Source organism: Lissotriton helveticus, chromosome 2_1 (assembly GCF_964261635.1).
Source record: "Lissotriton helveticus chromosome 2_1, aLisHel1.1, whole genome shotgun sequence".
Lineage (NCBI taxonomy): Eukaryota > Metazoa > Chordata > Amphibia > Caudata > Salamandridae > Lissotriton > Lissotriton helveticus.
In genome coordinates this window covers 1,811,812,409-1,811,831,211 of record NC_136059.1, presented here as the reverse complement: position 1 = coordinate 1,811,831,211, position 18,803 = coordinate 1,811,812,409, and positions in this window count along the sequence as shown.

Genomic DNA, 18,803 nt, shown 5'->3' with positions numbered 1-18,803 from the left:
ATGCTTTAGTGAGCAGTACTTTAGACAAGCCCCTCTCAAGCACCTGGATGGACCTCAGTAGGGGTTTCAAAAGGTGTCCTTTCTGTAAAGCTTGCAAGCAGGGACTCAGTAAAACCCATTACTCTATTCCATTCCATGACAGGCCTATTGCCATCAAACATAGACTGACGTGCAAAACTGAATACGTGGTCTATGTGTTGCAATGTCCATGTGGGCTTTGCTATGTGGGCAGCACTCGACTGCCCGCCCACAAACGGATCTTGCAACATCTTCGAGCCATTTCAGGCAAAGATCCAGCTTATCCCGTCGCACGACACTTTGAGCAGATCCACAATAGCAATCCTGATGGATTGGTTTACTTTTTGGTTGACACTATCCCACCACTGAAGAGAGGGGGGAACAGGGATGCGCTATTGAGGTTACTTGAGACGAGATATATTCTGGAGTTCAACAGCAAGGCCCCGGGAGGCCTTAACGCCACCGAGGATATGTACACTTGCCTTTGAGAAGATAGGCTTGAATATATGGTATAGTTGAGAGTGTGGGTCACCATCTGTACGCTTGTGGGACTGTACTATTTGGGATTGGATATTATTAGGATTAACAACTTGAGTGTTCAAATCCCCGACTGTAACCAGACTATTATGTATTAGTTTTTAAATTAAATTTCACACTTATTCACTTTGGGTGAATTTTTTCCCCAGTATGATTTTGGAGGGTATATGACTTCTTTTTAAAATTGGTTCTTTCTTAGTAAATATGTAAATATGAATGTAAATAGATTACCTATTTTTTTACATATTTATTCATTTTATACAGAGTATATATATTTTTCTAAATATTGGTGATATATATATGTCTATGTGATGTCGGGCACTTGCCCTTTAACCTCGTTATTTGCTACTTAGTATTTTCTTCGTGGCTATATTTCTACTATGTCTATGATTGCATTTTAGAAAGAATGTACACAGCTGTAAATGGTTTGCAATCAACCGTTTTTTTTTTTTTTTTTTTTTAAAGTGTATATATACCCTCTTCTATGTCTGTGACACATCATGTGATCAAGCCTCTGTGGGAGGTGAAACGCGTCATGACATTTTGCTGGCTGAATTTTGAGCACGGAATAAAGCACTGAGAATCTTGCACGCATTTGTGGTTTCGTTCCGACGTTGTTTGCCCGTGTGGTAATGGAGCGTGATGGATGGCGTCTGTGGAGCATATATATATATATTCACTGAAAAAACCATAGGTTATAGACCATATATAGTTAGGAATTAGCATTTACAAAACCTTATTTTACTCACACAAAACCATTGAAATTCCATATATAGTTAGTTGCACTAACTATATATCGCGCACCCGCAATCCACTGCTGATGATGTCACATATTACATCATTCATGACATGGTCAGTGACATCACTGATGACATCACTGATGACATCTCAAATGACATCACTGATGACATCACTGATGACATCACTGATGACAACATCCAGTGACTGTATGTTTCTGTAAAGTTAAAATGTGTCTTACATATTGAAGAATGAGTGGAAGTATAAGTGTGTGGACAAAGGATTTAGTAGGTGCATGACTGAATGTATGAGTGAGTGATTAAATGTGTCTCACTGAGTGCATGGGTTAGTGACTAAACTGTCTTAATTTGTGCATCATTATGTCTGTTGTTCTGTAAACTGCTGCATGTGTTGATCAGTAGCTATATGATTAACTATATGGGTTACTGATTGATTGTCCAAGTATTTGTATGGGAGACTGAGTGTGTGTGTGGCTGGCTGGGAGGTGTGTGACTCTGTGCAGATCAATGTGTACTTGTATCAATGATTGTATAAGAAGGTAAGTATGTGTTAGTATATGTTTGAAAATGTAAGGTGCTCTATGTTTAACTGTATAGACAAGAAAATGGAAGTGTCATTGATTCTTTACAGGACTGACTAGGTGTGTGAGTAACTCCATGGATGAGTGGCAGACTGTGAGTGTCTGTATAGGTGTATGAGTGCATATGATAGTGTTGTAAAGATGAGTGATTGTATGTATGAATGATTGTATGGGTGAATGAGTGAATGTGTGTGTAGACATAGGAATCAGTGAGTGCGTATGTAGTAACTAGTATTGGTGTGTCAATGGTTTCAAAAATTATACTCTGTATTTAACACTGGGTGAAACAGAGGTTATATTAAAATGTGAGGAGATGCATTGTATTGTCACATGAATGATATCATCAGTGATGTGGTCATTGATGTCAAATGAGATGTCATCAGTGATGTCATTTGAGATGTCATCAGTGATGTCATCAGTGATGTCACTGACCATGTCATGAATGATGTAATATGTGACATCATCAGCAGTGGATTGCGGGTGCGCGATATATAGTTAGTGCAACTAACTATATATGGAATTTCAATGGTTTTGTGTGAGTAAAATAAGGTTTTGTAAATGCTAATTCCTAACTATATATGGTCTATAACCTATGGTTTTTTCAGTGAATTTTCAAGGTTTTGTAAATGCTAATTCCTAACTATATATGGTCTATAACCTATGGTTTTTTCAGTGAATTTCATTGGTTTTTTAACAGCTAATATCTTTAGCTGTAAAATGTATTCTTCTTTAAATCCAAAAATATATTTTATATGTTTATGAATAAATTTTTTTTTAATAGATTAGCTCATACTACATACCAATCCCTACCATTTTCACAAATTTGATTGGAATTCCATTTAGCCATTTAGCCTGTAGACCTCTCTAAATACCGTGAGGTAAATTACTTCACAAAACACATCTGAAATGTTGGAATTGACAACCAATTAAAATGTTACTTTCATTTTCTACTTTTTTTACCTGACATTTGATTGGTTGTGTACCCGAATATATATAAAGGAAGAGAAGGAAACACAGCCATTTTGACTACTACTTCCTGGTGTACATTTCAATAGGATTTTCATTAATAACTTCAACTTCTTTTTAAAGGTAAGTTGTTATTTTTAAAACTGAAGTATATTGTGCACTTTAAGTTAATATGGCAAACTTTTTCTGTTAGTTATATACTATCCCTCTGTAGTACTTATAAATTTAGATACACTTTTTTATATTCCTACTTCCACTCTGATACTATACACTGCCCAAAGATAAATTCTCTGTTAAAAACTGCCTATCTAAAATTAATCCCAACAGTGCCCTACCTCGACTAATATATATTTTTTTTTATGCAAATTTCAGGGAAAATGGAAAGTGAACAAAACATTTCATTTGAAATTGTCCTTCCAGAGTCCAACACAGAAATCATTGATCCAAATGAGATTGAATTTATGGATGAAACTTGGGACCAAGAACTACTGCAATGTGTACAAGCAGTAGATAACCTCCTTGCAAATGAGGACATTTTACAACCTCAGAGACTACAATCTATATTCCATGATATTTATGAAATTTCTGACAATGAAATGTTAGAAAGTTTAATAAATTATGAAACACAATAAAAAAAGCTTAAAAAATAAAAAAAAATAAAAAATAATCAACAAAACCAACAATCAATTAACATACAGCATTTGAAAAGTCTATCATTCATTTTTCATTGTGGTACGCTCCCCAGAACGCTTCCCGGTTCGCGTACCGGGCGCTAACCACGAAAAAAAACAAAAATTTTTTTTTATTTTTTTTGCTTCGCGGGGCCTCTTTAAAACCTCCACATTAAACCTAGGGGGTCAGCGAGGATCTACTATGCCCCCTTATAGTTATTTCCCCCTTTGTTTTGGCCTCCTCTTGTCTCTCGATCCTACCGAGAGACAAGATGGCGGCCGCTCCGGACTGTTTAGAATGTTGACAGACACCGGAGAGCCAATCAGCTTCGCTACGCGAAGTTCCGTTACGCGTCAAGTACGCGAACCGGGGCGCTGCCTGGTCCGCGCTTACAGATATATATCTTTTTTTGAACGTTAATTTCTCAAAATCCACTGCAGCACATATATTGAGACCTACAAAAGGCACATCGGGCTACCAGTCCCTACAATTTTGCCAAGTTTCGTGCAAATCCATTCAGCCGTTCGGGCTAAAAGTGAGGCTAACCGCCCTATGGAAAACTCAATGTTAAAAACACGTTTTGGGACCCCCCTTTTTTCTCGGCCCCCACTGGACGAACCCCCCCCAAATTTTCAAGGGCTGCTCAGAAACAAAATGTGCCATTTTCCTGAAAATTTCAGCCAATTCCGTCCACAAACGCCAAAGTTATTAGACATAGAATTTTCAAAAATCCCATAGAGAAAAAATCCTAACTATATATACCTACTGGCGACCGCCAGTAGGTAATATATATACATATTATTAACAAAACATATACAATATTTTTACCGTAGGATAGCAAGAGGTTTAAATGTACTGTAACGACTCCAGTGAGTGCAACAGAAGGGAAAGCGTTGGATATCGTAGGGGTAAAAATTACTATTCCCACTCCAGAGAGTGCAACAGTAGGGAAAGCGTTGGATAGCGTAGGGGTAAAAATTACTATTCCCACTCCAGAGAGTGCAACAGTAGGGAAAACGTTGGATAGCATAGGGGTTAAAATTACTATTCCCACTCCAGAGAGTGCAACAGTAGGGAAAGAGTTGGATAGCGTAGGGGTAATAATTACTATTCCCACTCCAGTGAGTGCAACAGTAGGGAAAACGTTGGATAGCGTAGGGGTTAAAATTACTATTCCCACTCCAGAGAGTGCAACAGTAGGGAAAGAGTTGGATAGCGTAGGTGTAAAAATTACTATTCCCACTCCAGAGAGTGCAACAGTAGGGAAAACGTTGGATAGCGTACAGGTAAAAATAACTATTCCCACTCCAGAGAGTGCAACAGTAGGGAAAACGTTGGATAGCGTAGGGGTTAAAATTACTATTCCCACTCCAGAGAGTGCAACAGTAGGGAAAGAGTTGGATAGCGTAGGGGTAATAATTACTATTCCCACTCCAGCAAGTGCAACAGTAGGGAAAGCATTGGAAAGCGTAGGGGTAAAATCTACTATTCCCACTCCAGAGAGCGCAACAGTATGGAAAACGTTGGATAGCGTAGGGGTAAAAAATACTATTCCCTCTCCAAAGAGTGCAACAGTAGGAAAAGCGTTGGATAGCGTAGGGGTTAAAATTACTATTCCAACTCCAGAGAGTGCAACAGTAGGGAAATAGTTGGATAGCGTAGGGGTAAAAATTACTATTCCCACTCCAGAGAGTGCAACAGTAGGGAAAGCGTTGGATAGCGTAGGGGTTAAAGTTACTATTCCCACTCCAGAGAGTGCAACAGTAGTGAAAGAGTTGGATAGCGTAGGGGTAAAAATTACTATTCAAACTCCAGCGAGTGCAACAGTAGGGAAAGCGTTGGATAGTGTAGGGGTAAAAATTACTATTTCAACTCCAGAGAGTGCATTAGTAGGGAAAGCGTTGGATAGCGTAGGGGTAAAAATTACTATTCCCACTCCAGAGAGTGCAACAGTAGTGAAAGAGTTGGATAGCGTAGGGGTAAAAATTACTATTCAAACTCCAGCGAGTGCAACAGTAGGGAAAGCGTTGGATAGTGTAGGGGTCATTTATGTTCTCTCCTTGTTCTGGTGCACTCTGTCCTGTTTAGTGCCAATGCATGCACCCTGGCTTGAACTAGAGTGCAAGGGTGCCTGTGATACATTCAGGATTGTTTTTGTGCTTGAAGGGTCATCTTTATGCACAAAACCAATCCTTAGAGGCATGTTCCTCCGTCTATGGGTGCTGCAAAATGCAACACATGTGGAATAGAGGCAATAATAAGGAGAAATAAATATGTTTCTCCTTGTCACATCTCACTTGGGAAGGTGTAGCATTTTGACGCATTCCCAGGTTTTCAAGTCATTGTAAATCTGGGAATTTGCCAAAATTCATGGGTGGATGCATGAAAAAGCCCATGCTCCAGCCATGGAACACCTCGCAAGTAGAAATGTAAGGTAACGCAGGCCAAGCAGCTGCCTCTCGTTACATTTCTTTACAAAGTCATTCTAGGCCAAGAAAATTTGGCGGTGCATAGCTATGTAAATATTACTGAAGCCTTTACGTTCTCCTTGGTTCGCCTTGTGTGATACCAAAACAACACAAAAACTTCATAAGTATGGCCCCCATCTTCTTTATGCTCCTCTGAACCATCTTAAATTGCTGTACCCAATATCATTTGTAGATGTGAAAATGAAACCCTTGGCCTTTGAGAGATTCTCCCTTTTGATGTCACGTTCAGGATACATCAGAATCATGTTTGCAAATTCTAAAGGTGTTACATATTAATGCAGGTTGAGCACGAGAAATTAGTCAGCACCTTCCATTGGCTAAAAAATAGCACGGAATATGGCAGGGATTTGACTCCACAACATTCTTTAATTATTAGGGAAATCATGAACATGCATATACAAAAATTCTTTGGACAGCATTGTGTCAATATCCATAAATCAACCTCTCATTTTTTGGCCTGTTCTTTCTCTACGGTAAGCCCCATTTTCACATTCACTGTCATTTCCTTATCTTGAGAGTTTTCCTGATGAGATAGAGAAATATTTGTCTCAATTCCTGTTTTTATCCATGATGTTTAAAAAATTATTGAGAAAATCTCAAACATTTAAACCATTTTCCATAATCTTCCATTGATTTTTTTTTTTTACATTGGAGATTAGATGTGAAAATCAAAGCACCTAATTGTGTTAACGTTTTTTTTCATACACTGCATACAAAACGTTTCTGAGCATAAAAAACATGCCACATTTGTAAGTTTAGCTAACCTTTGGTCACAGAAGTGGGCCTTGTAAGTACTGCATGTTGTGGGCAAAAGTGGGTGTTCTAAACCGACTATCATGGATATAGATATCAATTGTGCAGCAGGCGCAGTGGGACAGAGAGCCAGACCTATTAAGGGGAGTCCCTGCGCTTCGAGGGGCTCATATATGAGATCCTGCATCAATTTGCACCATGTAACGTGGTAAATCCTTGGCACAGGGCTCTCATTCCGAAGTATGAAGCCACACAAAGGCACCTTCATTTCCGCTCGTTTTCGAGCCGAGGTACCGACGGATAGAGCGGGGCCTCCATTTCCCGAGCGGTTGCCGGGTAAGGTGAGGCTTTTACCCACACAAGGCTGGGTAGAACATTCCTTTCCTGTCTGCAGAGAACACAGAGTCTCCAAGTCTGGGTGATACGTCCTCATTTATATAGTATTTTGATGCAACCTGTGCTTCCTAATACTTGTACACCCTGTAGTCAATCTGGCAGTAGCGCACTTAATTTAAGGTCCTGATGAAAGCTGGAGCACTTCTCTTAACAGCTGAAACTAGTTGACCATTCCACACAACGCCACTATGTAGCTCCACTATCTCGCTACTAGGCGTGTTTTTTAATCATGACACCTATACTTTCTGCTATCAGGTTATCCACGCAGTCTAGGTAGTCATTTTTAAGCATCACCTTTTTCACAGCACTGCTTATCTATAACACACTTTTCATTTTGGGCACAACCTTGGCAGAACATGGTTGATTTCCTTGCCCGCACTGTTCTTTGGCGATGCAGGAATTACTGCCAACCCCCAAATGATGATATACCGCCTATTGGGTGGTCTGATGGGACGTTTCTAGCCCATTGAAACTTAACATCTCTAGCCACATGGTTTTCCGTGTGATTCCTACACACCATTTAGGACAGCACTCCACACCTAGACCTGGTCTTCTTTCTTCTGTGTTAGCCACACAAAGGCACCCTGCGTGGTTTTGAGTGGCCACATAAATCATGAGTAAGGCAACCCAGGGCTAATCGCTGGGTCGCTTTACTCTGCGGGAGGAATTCCATGGGTGTTGCAGTGGCTTTCCCCATGCAATAACCATGGATATTGACGCTGCCCTAGATTTCCAAAATCATGTAAACCTGGTGAAGCCCATACCCATATGCCTCCTGAGGTGAGGCGTAACTTGGAGAAGTATCTTCATTTCTCTTTGTTTGTTCCTCTTTCTATGTGTGCTGCATTCTGCAGCACACCTAGAAAGAGGAATTGCAGCACACATAGAAAGAGGAATTGCAGCACACATAGAAAGAGGAATTGCAGCACACATAGAAAAAGAAAACCCCTCTTAGGAGTGTTTGTGTGTATGAAGGTGCCCCTTCATTTGTGTATTTAATTTTCACTTTTATGGCCATGTTGGCCGAAAGAAAGTTATCTTTAATGAATAAATGAATGAAAACATTTATTTATAACATTTATATGTTACTGCCGAATTCATATCTGAAATAAACTTCTAAACCACTGGAGCGCCATCTTGAAGATGTGAGTAAATGTACATATGGGTGAACAATACCAGAAATAATTCAAACTCATCCCCACATTGAAAATCTAAGCCCAAAACAAAAATCTCCTAAAACCAGGATTTACGGGACTTAGAAATGCTGGACATAGGAACTCGCTGCCTAAATCAACAGGATGTTTTGGGCGAAGTTTAAATGCCCGCATGTGCCAGTTAGGAATAGCATTGCTGCAAGCCAAACAAGTAAAACTACAGCAAAGTTCACTTTTTAAACCTGCTCAGTTTCTTTCTACATGTAAAACGAAACGTGAACGCATATCTGAAACTTTGAAACGTTATCCAGTCTGACAAACGGCCATGCAATCCTGCGGTTCTGTAAAATTGTGCACTTTTTTTGCCAAGCTACAGGCAACTGAAAAATGGGCAGTATATGTAAAGTGACAGTTGGAGCTTAACGTGGCCGTACTATCAAGTACTACTGCCAGAACAATTTGAGACCCCCGTGGCGCTGCTTATTTCTGTGTTACAAATGCAATTCTTTCATTTGAATAACTCGTCATCAGCTTTCAATTTTTTTCTGTACACCTGATTGATTTATTGCACAAATTATTATTTTAAAGTTTGCTATCATATATTTTGTCCTCAAATACTACGGAGGTGGTTTAACTGACTGGACCACCAAAGATGGACATTTTTCAAAGGGTTGAATTTTAATGTTATTATAACATTCCGGCGCTACAATTGGTGAGTGGACGTTGATCTGGTTTTACTTGGAGGGTTTAACAGTAAACATGTTAAAAATGGGGTATGAAGCTAGAAATGCTAGACCTATGCGTAAATTGCAGGCAGATAAAAGGAATGACTGCTTTGGGCTCCTGATCATTTTTTTCTACTATATTTACTAAGTGGCTGGGCGACTATCAGCGCGTCCTTACTTTTAATGGGTGTCAGAAGTAATGATGAACAAGTTTTCGAGCTAATATGTCTTCTTTTTCAGATCTGTAGGATACTGTTCTTAAACCCAGACATAGCACATATGTCGCAGTGCACTTGCTCCACCAAACTTGGTTAAGTGTACAATTAATACTGTCAATGAAGCTGTGCAAAGTTCAGTGTTTCTTGTGATATTCACACTCACGCTCCCATGGTTTGTGTCCATCCGCCAGATGGCAGCTTTATTACATTTTGCTTTGTGTACCTTTCTTCAAATTGTTGTATATGACAGCAGTGGCGGCTCCTCCGCTAAGGAGGAGTAGCGTCGCCCCACTGCTTTGCAAGATACTGTTCTTAAACCCAGACATAGCACACATGTCACAGTGCGCCTGCTCCACCAAACTTGGTTATGTGTACAATTAATTCTGTCAATGAAGCTGTGCAAAGTTCAGTGTTTCATGTGATATTCACACTCTCCCTCCCAAGGTTTGTGTCCACCCGCCAGATGGCAGCTTTATTACATTTTGCTTTGTATACCTATCTTCAAAGTTTTGTATATGACAGCAGTGGTGGCTCCTCCGCTAAGGAGGAGGAGCGTCGCCTCACTGCTCTGCAAGCAGTAGTTAAAAGGAAACTAAAATGATAATAGCCACCTTTATTATCATTTTAGTTTTCCATTTCCTGGTGTGGGCGGGGATGGAATGCTAGAGCAGGGGCCAGGGGGAGGAGTGGTTACTCCATTCTAAAGTGCACATAACTGTCTGGCCGCCCTTCTTGAGATGGCCAAACAGTCATGCGTAGCTTCCATGTTCTGCACCCAGGCTGCATTATCACCTGTGTCCAGAACATGCCCAGGCCCCCATTCCCCATCTGAGCGCCGAACCACGGTGCTCAGACCAATCATGATTTGCTAGGGGAGTCAGGAGGCTGGGTGCTTCTTGGTTCTTGCTTCCGAGGTGTAAGAGGTGGCCGTGAGTGGACTGAGAGGCGGCGGCCAGCCTGCAGGTAAGTGTTTTTTTTTATTATTTATTTTCATTTACAACCCTCTAATCCTCCTCCCCCGTCCAACCACCCTCAAGAAACAGCATGTGTGACAGCCCTGCTGACTTCAGATGCCATCACATCTTCTCATTTCGTTATGTTGCTCAATGTTTAGGATGAATTCCCAATTCTGCCCCTCCTAGTTCCTCTCTGTAACGTAAAAAAAAATCCTAGCAGTCCTCTTTGCCAGAATGAAGTTTTCATTACATGGGCTTGATCTTGAAGAATTTCTGGCTTTTCGCAATATGCATTTAGGTGAAATTCCTGAAATTACACCAATATTTCTAGATGCATCATTAAAGGCTTATCGTGCAAATGGTGGTGGTGGACATATGGAGGTTCAAATAACTTGATGATTCCCCTATGCCGTCCTGTTTGGTCCTCCATGTTAGAGGAGCATCGTCTCTGGTGCTAGCAGTTGATGAAACTTTAAGGTCTGGTGGCAGTTGGAGGATTGGAAAATTGGTGAAGATTAGGTTTTGAACATTGGAAGTTAAAATCAGAAGGACTGGTGGTTATACTATTCAGTCATAAATGTTAGTCTGAAAGATTCAAATTTTTGCTGCTCCCTTGATTTATTTTGATTTTGTACTCTGGAAACCTGGCATTTGGAATTTTGGGTAGTTTGACCTACTACTTAGGCACAAGTTGTATGTTTATTTCCTTTAAACGTAAAAACAATTTTTACAATTCAAATGACACCTTGTAAGTCAGTTGAGCGAATAAGTGTCACATGGCGTGCAAACATGAAATATAAGTTGTGTGCCTGAGGGAGATAATGGATCTACTTATAGATGGAGAAAATGTATTACGGACTTTAAAAAAACATACGTGACTGCACATGCTTTAGCCCTGAGATTAATAGAAAAAAGTAACTTATTTTGTGACTAAAATACAAAATGTAACCCATTTTAAGCCATCTTCATATTATTTAAATCTGAAATTTAGAGTGGTTTTCAATTACATTTAAGCAGTGCTATTTGAAAATACATCCCTGTTTTCTAAATCATGTTTTTTTGTTAACTGTTGATACAGATGGTACATAAATAAGTTAGACAAAATCAATCACAACATTGAAGTTTGAAAATATATCTATCCTGTGGTCGGTCTCCCTATTAGCAGTTGCGTACTACATTTTTCCACTTCAATATTTTTTAATCACTCTGGCAAATTGCCAAACCTGAGGCAGGAATGTAATGCACTTCAGGACGGGGAATGACACACACTCAGCTTTTATTCCGATGTCAGTATACGTTGTGAAACTTTCTCCTTTGGTGGCTGTAGTGGGCTCAGGGACTGCAGCAGAACAGTAGCTGACCAAGGGATTGAAGAATCACCACCCACGGTGGATTGACAAGTCCCAAGCTATGCATCAGCAAGACATCCTATTCCCAAGTCACTCTTCTCACTCTCCCAGGGATCCTCGGAGGTGGAAGATGAGAAATGAAATATGTGTGCCTTCATAATCAAAGAGATATCTGGCTGAATAAATGCATAACGTGTTACCACACAATAAACAGTTGAATGACTTGAGAACATGAGCTTTAATGACAGATAAATAAAGAAGTATGTTCACAATCCTCAGCAACATCAGTGCACTGCAACTGTGCAGGGGGATACGCAGGTCATTGTTTGGCCTCTGCTTTATGTTCTCATTCTGTGAACCCCCAGGCAGAAGGTCCCGCTAGCTTGCTCATCAATAATTAATTGAAATTAATTAAAATTTGGCAAGAGCGTAGCCAGTATCATTCTCCGTTTCAAAGATACTTGTTACTTTTGTGTTAAATGGTCTTACAGCCTTAACAGAACCTTTTCCAGCATGAGGTGGGGATGCTCTTTGGAAAATAGGGTGATTTACTTTAGAGTTCGCTGTGGCAAGGAATTGGGAGGAAGTCAGAAGAAGCTGGAAAAAGGTTTGGGAAAAACTCATAACTGTATTTCCTGTTGGTGTTAGCTTTAATCACTCTAGGATGTCTGGTAGTATACAACATTATTCAAGAGACAAGAGTTGGGTGGCACTAAAATAAGCGAAGAAGTTTTGTTTGATGACATTAAAGGTTGTTACTAATCACAGTTAATTATCCCTTTAAAACTACTGTTGGGATTCTCCCAAAAATAAATCCCATAGGAAATAAGGATAAGAAGAATATCTGCTGTTTGTTGTGAGAATTGGCATCGCCTTGATAAAATAGGGTAGACAACTTCTCCAGCTTTATACAGAATATCTGGACCCAGAACATTGCTCATAGGTTAAGGTGTATACCCCCTTGCCGCCCCACAAGACACATTTGTTCTGGTTCAGTCCAAGGGAGACTGCTTGCATGCTGAAATTTATTTTCTAGAGATTAAATGTGTAGAATATTCTGGAGACAGAGAACGTGGTGTCCACCTGGAAGCAAACCAATTGACAATAGCATTTGGCTCTTTATCTGTTTGTAAGGTGAGATGAGGCTATTCACAAATCAAGCATTTGGCCACTGTTCAAGAACAGATTCATGAAAGACTGGAGACAGTTGGAGCACGAAGTAAGTAAGAAGTTAAGTACCTTTCACTTGTTGGAATGTGCGTTAATGAATACCATGATATGTGCAGGCCCGACAACGGCAATATCAATAAGTGCAATGTCAATGTATGCCATAACCTATGCCAGCATAACAATGTTAAAACCCATAAATGCAATGTCAATGTATGCCGTAATCTATGTGTGCACAACAGTGCCGATAACGTCATTAGCAATGACGATGTATGCCATGATCTATGCATGCAAAACTATGTCAATATCAGTAAAGACAATATTGATGTACGCTGTGACTACTGTACGCACGATGGTAAAAATATCGGTACAAATATCAGTAAAAATAGGAATTGCCATTTTATTTTTAGAACTTCTTATGAACTCGTATCATTGCTGTCGAATTCACACAAGATGTAAACATTGTCAACCAAAACTTAGTAGTAGTAAATTTGTGTTTACCGTTAAATTGTATTTCGATTAGCATTATTAAATGTAATACTATAATTGCCTGATTTTCTATGGAACACCCAGCCTTGCTACACTGAAAATTGCTTTTAGGGCTTTAACACTGTAAGGACATGGTTAACATTAAACTTTTGCATGCTCTATTTTTAAAATCCAAGTATCCTGCCTTATGGGCAGTAAGACCTGCTTAAGGGTGATATATTATTATTTAAAAGTAAAGCTTAGGACTGTCAAAAGGGGTTATTTTGACAGGTCAAAACTGTCACAGCCAGGCTACAATATTAATCCTGCAATCATGTTTGCCTTGTCACTGTGGCTAATGGCATAATGGGTGGTGTCTGCCAATGTAAGAGATGTCAGCTGGGGCAGAAGACATCTCTATTTTCTGACTTCAGTTACTCCTTCAGTAGAATGAAGTATTCAGTTAATCATCCTCACAGAGTGAATAACGTACTCTGAACTTATTTGTTTGGATGTAGTGTCCCAAGCTCAGGGCAGCATTTTCCATGATGAGGTGGGGGGCAAATGTGCACTGAGTGGGGATTTACTTTTACTTTTAGGAGGAGGAAATTGGATTGTTTATGCTTGCAGTTTATATGGGACTGCATAGAGGTTGAGATTGTTACTATAGCACGACCCCTCCCTGAAGAAGCATCTAAATGACATTGTAGTATAGTGTAGGTACATTTTGATAGCTTGAGACAATTTGGTGGAACGGCCAGAGCTGCAGACTTTGGAACTCGGGGAACCAGGATCGAGTCTCGGCAGGAGTTCAAAACCTTGTGATTCTGGGTAAATCACTTAATCTCCCAATGTCAACGAAAAAAAAAAATCTTGTGTCCTGTAATGTAACTGGTGCTCATGTAAAGCATTACAGTATGTTTGGGTCACGTTCACCCTATATAAAAACTGCAAGAAACAATTGTTTGGTTCACTAAGGGAAATGTTGCACATTTTTTCAGTAAGGTATAATTCTCATGTGAATTGGTATTTTTATACACATTTCCACGGCGTGTAAGCTGCATAAATTTGCCTCATGTGCAAAAGGCACACAAAAAACCAGCTCCATGTGCTGTTTATACATTTTCTAAAATCCAGTCTCATTGCTTCAGTTAGAAATGTCATGCTCAACCCAAGTTTCTAATGAGCGTTAGTCTGGGTTCATGGTGTGTAAAAAGTGTTACAAACAACCCCAGAGCTGGTTGCTAATCCTTGCTGAGATCATTTTTTTTAAAATTGTGATCAGGAGTCTCTCAAGGTGAGAGGTGAGAAGTAGAAGAAGACGAAGATCAAGAAGGAGGAGGAGGAGGAGAAGGTGGTGAATTTGTTGGTGGTACTATATTTAGGGGCAAATTTACACGGATTTAACTCCAAATTATCCCTACTTTAACGCATTAAAAGTGGTGATAGAATAAACACCCCATTCACAAGCTGGTGCAAACTGCAGACAACACCAGTATTCCCATGATAACTGCCTTCAAATTTATCTCCTCGGTGGACACCACCAACTAACACTAATGAGATGCAGAATAGGCGTTCCTGTGCAAAAACACACGAGAAAACCATAACACCGCATTCACAAAGTACTGCCAGATCTGCGAAGCCATGCAAAAACAGGGGATAACCCGCGGTAGCACCAGGGATTTCACACCTGCCTTTTGCTAATGTTAAGCTGGACGACTACCTGCAACATAGAAGGGAACACTGCAAGGAGACTTTTAAGATGCAGGTATTCCAGAGGGAAGGTGTCTGCCTAAGTTAGCACCACTAAAATGACAGTATTTTCGAATAAAACAAATGGTCAGACTTTGAGGAAGCTGATTGCCGTGGTCACCATGCTGCCAGTCTCACAGTGACACCTGGCTTCCAGCAGGGGCAGTGTTGGGCTGGGAGCTAAAAGTTGTGATGATGGGACTTTTCAGCTGATTATCGGCCATTCACAAACGTAACGCTGGCTTACGCAGGATTTCAATGCTCCATCGCTCTTAGTATGTGGGGTTTGACACCCCTTCACTGTTACTATCGCCATGTACTGTGGGCTTGAAAATACCCCGCTAACATGGCGATATTAATCAGAGTTAGACAGCGTTAACTTTTCTGCCGATAAATTACTATGGTGATAGTTATTGCAAGTTCTTGTGAATATGGCCCTTAGTGTGTTGGAAAATTGTCTCTCTCCCTGAAAAATGACTTGTGGATAGACTGACTACATCTTTATCCTGAATCTATAGGCATTAAAACATGCTCCAGATGCTAAGGAAGATAGCCTTTTGCTGGTGCGCAAAGATTAATAGATCCATGTCTTGTTCAGGGCACCTACATGCCAACTGGGACTTTTTGATTATGTCTGGAAAGAGCACAAGAGCTTGAGTCAATAAAAGCTATGTCTATCTTCACAAAATGCGAGCCTGTCGCAAATGGGAATTCGTGTAGTGCCCTTTCACAACATTAAAGTGTGTGTGACTTGGAGTTACAGAACTATTCCCAAAAAATGAGATTTTTCCAATTTCCATTTTGCAGAACTAGGACAAAGTGTTCAGTCTTTCCCAAAAAAGACTATTCTTACAGGTTTACGCTTTCCGTTCGTCTCATTCAAGCGTTTGACAGTTTAAGATTAAAGCTACTTAGACCAAAGTATCTAGCCTCCCCTCCTTACTGAAACTTTCTACGAACAAACCTTAAATCAAATCTAATCCTGTACTTTTGCCTATAGTCGGTCTGCCACAAAGTGGGTGGTCCTTCAGGACCCCGACCTAGAGTGAAACCTCACTCCATCACCACTTAGGATGGAGGATTTCTTGGCCCAAGACAAACACCCCTAATGATTGCCACTGACGGTCTGCTTATCTTTTGAAATTCATTACTGTTTTCTCGTTGCTTTTTTCTGTGCCAATGTGTACTTTAGCCCATCATCCTCTCTGGCAAGCTTAAGTCTTGTTATTTTCATGTGTTGGACTTTAGTGTGACGAAGTGCATGTACGTTTTACTCTCTGAATGTTATCTTAACTTTTACTGTCCAACGTTAAGTCTATAGAAGTTGCTGTTGTGCACGATTTGCACGATTGAAGAGTGTAACGTTCCACGGTATTGAACTTGCCAGCATTGTTTTGGTGTATACCGTTTTATTGATTGGACTATGTGCCTGAGTGTTCAACTGTGCACTGTTTTTGGAGAGCAGATATTCATACTTAGACGTATGTCTGTGGTGTGCATATACTTTTTCTAAAATTTAATTATAGATGTGGGTTTGGAGGTATACTGTTTTCTCTTAAACAGTGAGATTTTTATATCTAACTGTTTTCGTCTCGTGACTTCACCTGCCCTTTGTCCTCTCATTCCTTACACTTTTGACCTTTGCTTTTTCCTACTTCGAGATCGCATCATATGTGTTTCCAGTCCTCAAAACTATTATGTTTATATCTACATCCTTATCAAGCGAATTTATCATATGCACGCATTATTTAAAGTTGGAGAAATCTTGGGTAAACAAGTGCAAACGCTGAGGTCTGCACATTTTGTTTTTCTAGGTTTATGAAATAAATAAAAGTCGTATTCAGGATCGAAACATATTTCTGTTGTCCCTGGAGATACAATAACGGGTGCCAATCGGTTCCTAAAAGCAGAAGGTATGTGAATATGTGATTCATCACTTGGGACCACATAATAGTGGGTTCCTTAATAGCACTTCTTTAATTCATCTGAGTTTTGTCTCATCGACTTAAAGTGGTTGCAAGTCAGGTTCTACCTTCATTATAATCTTCCCAGTCTATAAATAACCCACACAACGATAATAATGACTGTAATTATCATCATTATCGTGATTGCTACTCTAAAAGCGAAGTGGTTTGTTATCTTCTGAAATGGAAGACAATTAACCAAATACACAAGGAAATGGATTGGGCAGGTACTAGTAAGTACAGTTTGGGATCATGGAAGAAATTTAAAAAGAGAATGGGGATGCCAAAAGGATGATGAATGAACAAAAAAGAAATATTATTTAGTCCCTGAGCAATTTGGAAATTATGAAGATACTAAGCAGAGCGGAATAAATGCTGTAATGAAGAAATGCTTTAATCAAATCAGAAGCCGGAAGTCAGATTATGTTTAAAATGTGTTAGGGGAGCAAGCTTTTTTTGAGAGAAGAATTATTAAGGGAGAGATCTTTTACTATAAAATGAGTGGCTATCGTTACAGCTAGAATCCAAGTGTAGTGCACCTTACCATTGTAGAATCAATGAACTTCCCATTCTTTATAAAATCTAAATAATTCAGTAGAGAAGAGATATAACAGTAGTGATTAGGGCTCAATATTCACTTCCGGTATTCCGCCTAAATAGCTACTCCTTAAATTTGTGCTACCAGATTATCGTGGACAAAGTATCAAAATTGTGAAGATAAATTCATATAGGTTAGTACACATTTACTATTCTAATCTTTACATCTATTTTCTTTCACAATATTTTGGTTCTTGATACTTGGCCAAAATAGTTTGCTAGCGCAATCTTTCTGTAGTCAATATTTTGACATACAATCAGACTTCCACCTCCTACAAGCCTCCAATTGACACAAAGATGGAGATCTAGACAAGCACGTGGATGAAACCTCAACTGGCAAACTTCAAGGCATATGTTAAGTAGGATCAGGAAGTGGAAAACACTGCCAGTTTTTAACAGTGGAGAAAGGCAGTATGTGAGCCCTAACAGCTCGAAATCTCGAGATGGTATTGAGTTCAATGGATGTAGGCAAAAGGGATTGATACCCGGTCTGGGCTTGCAAGGCTCTAAGTCAGCCCATGGGCTAATACTGCCTTGCTTGTCATGTATGAATTGAGTACTAAAACAGTGCCAAGTCATGCATGGGATGTGTCATGCAGTCAAATGCAGGGATACATCCAGATATTCCACCCCTCATGTGACAGAATTCATACCACTAAAAGCCAAATGTACGACCAACAAAATTGAGCTTCGCAAATTGCACCTCTTTTGCGAGTCTCAATGTGCAGGCGCAAATTGCCATGTACAACACTGTGTTTAACACTGTTTGTGATTCCCAATGGGGTCACAAATTGCGAGGTCCATTAATATTAATGATCCTCTCACAATTTGCGACCCAATTGGGAATGACAGGCCCTGCCAGGTATGGTGACCTGCTGGGCTCAGCAGACCACCATGTCTGGGACTGATTTTAAATAAAGCAGGGGCCTCATTTATGAGGCTATGCGTCACTTTTACGCCGCCGGTGCGTCACTTTTTGTGACGCACCAGTGCCGTAAAAAATATGCCTTGTTGCGCCATATTTACAAAGTGACGCATCTACGTAGATGCGTCACTTTGTAAACCCCTGCGCCACATTATACCTGCGCCAGGTATAATGTATGCAAGGGGGGCGTATTGACGCAAGGAAGGGTCGTAAAAGTGACGCAGTGAAATCTATGAGATTTCACTGCGTCACTTTTAGGACGCCGTTGCGGTAAAATCTTGCGCCTGCCTCACAGCAGGCGTAAGACTGATGCAGGCCCTTTCACATGGGGCTTTCCCCATGGGAAAGGGCGCATTTC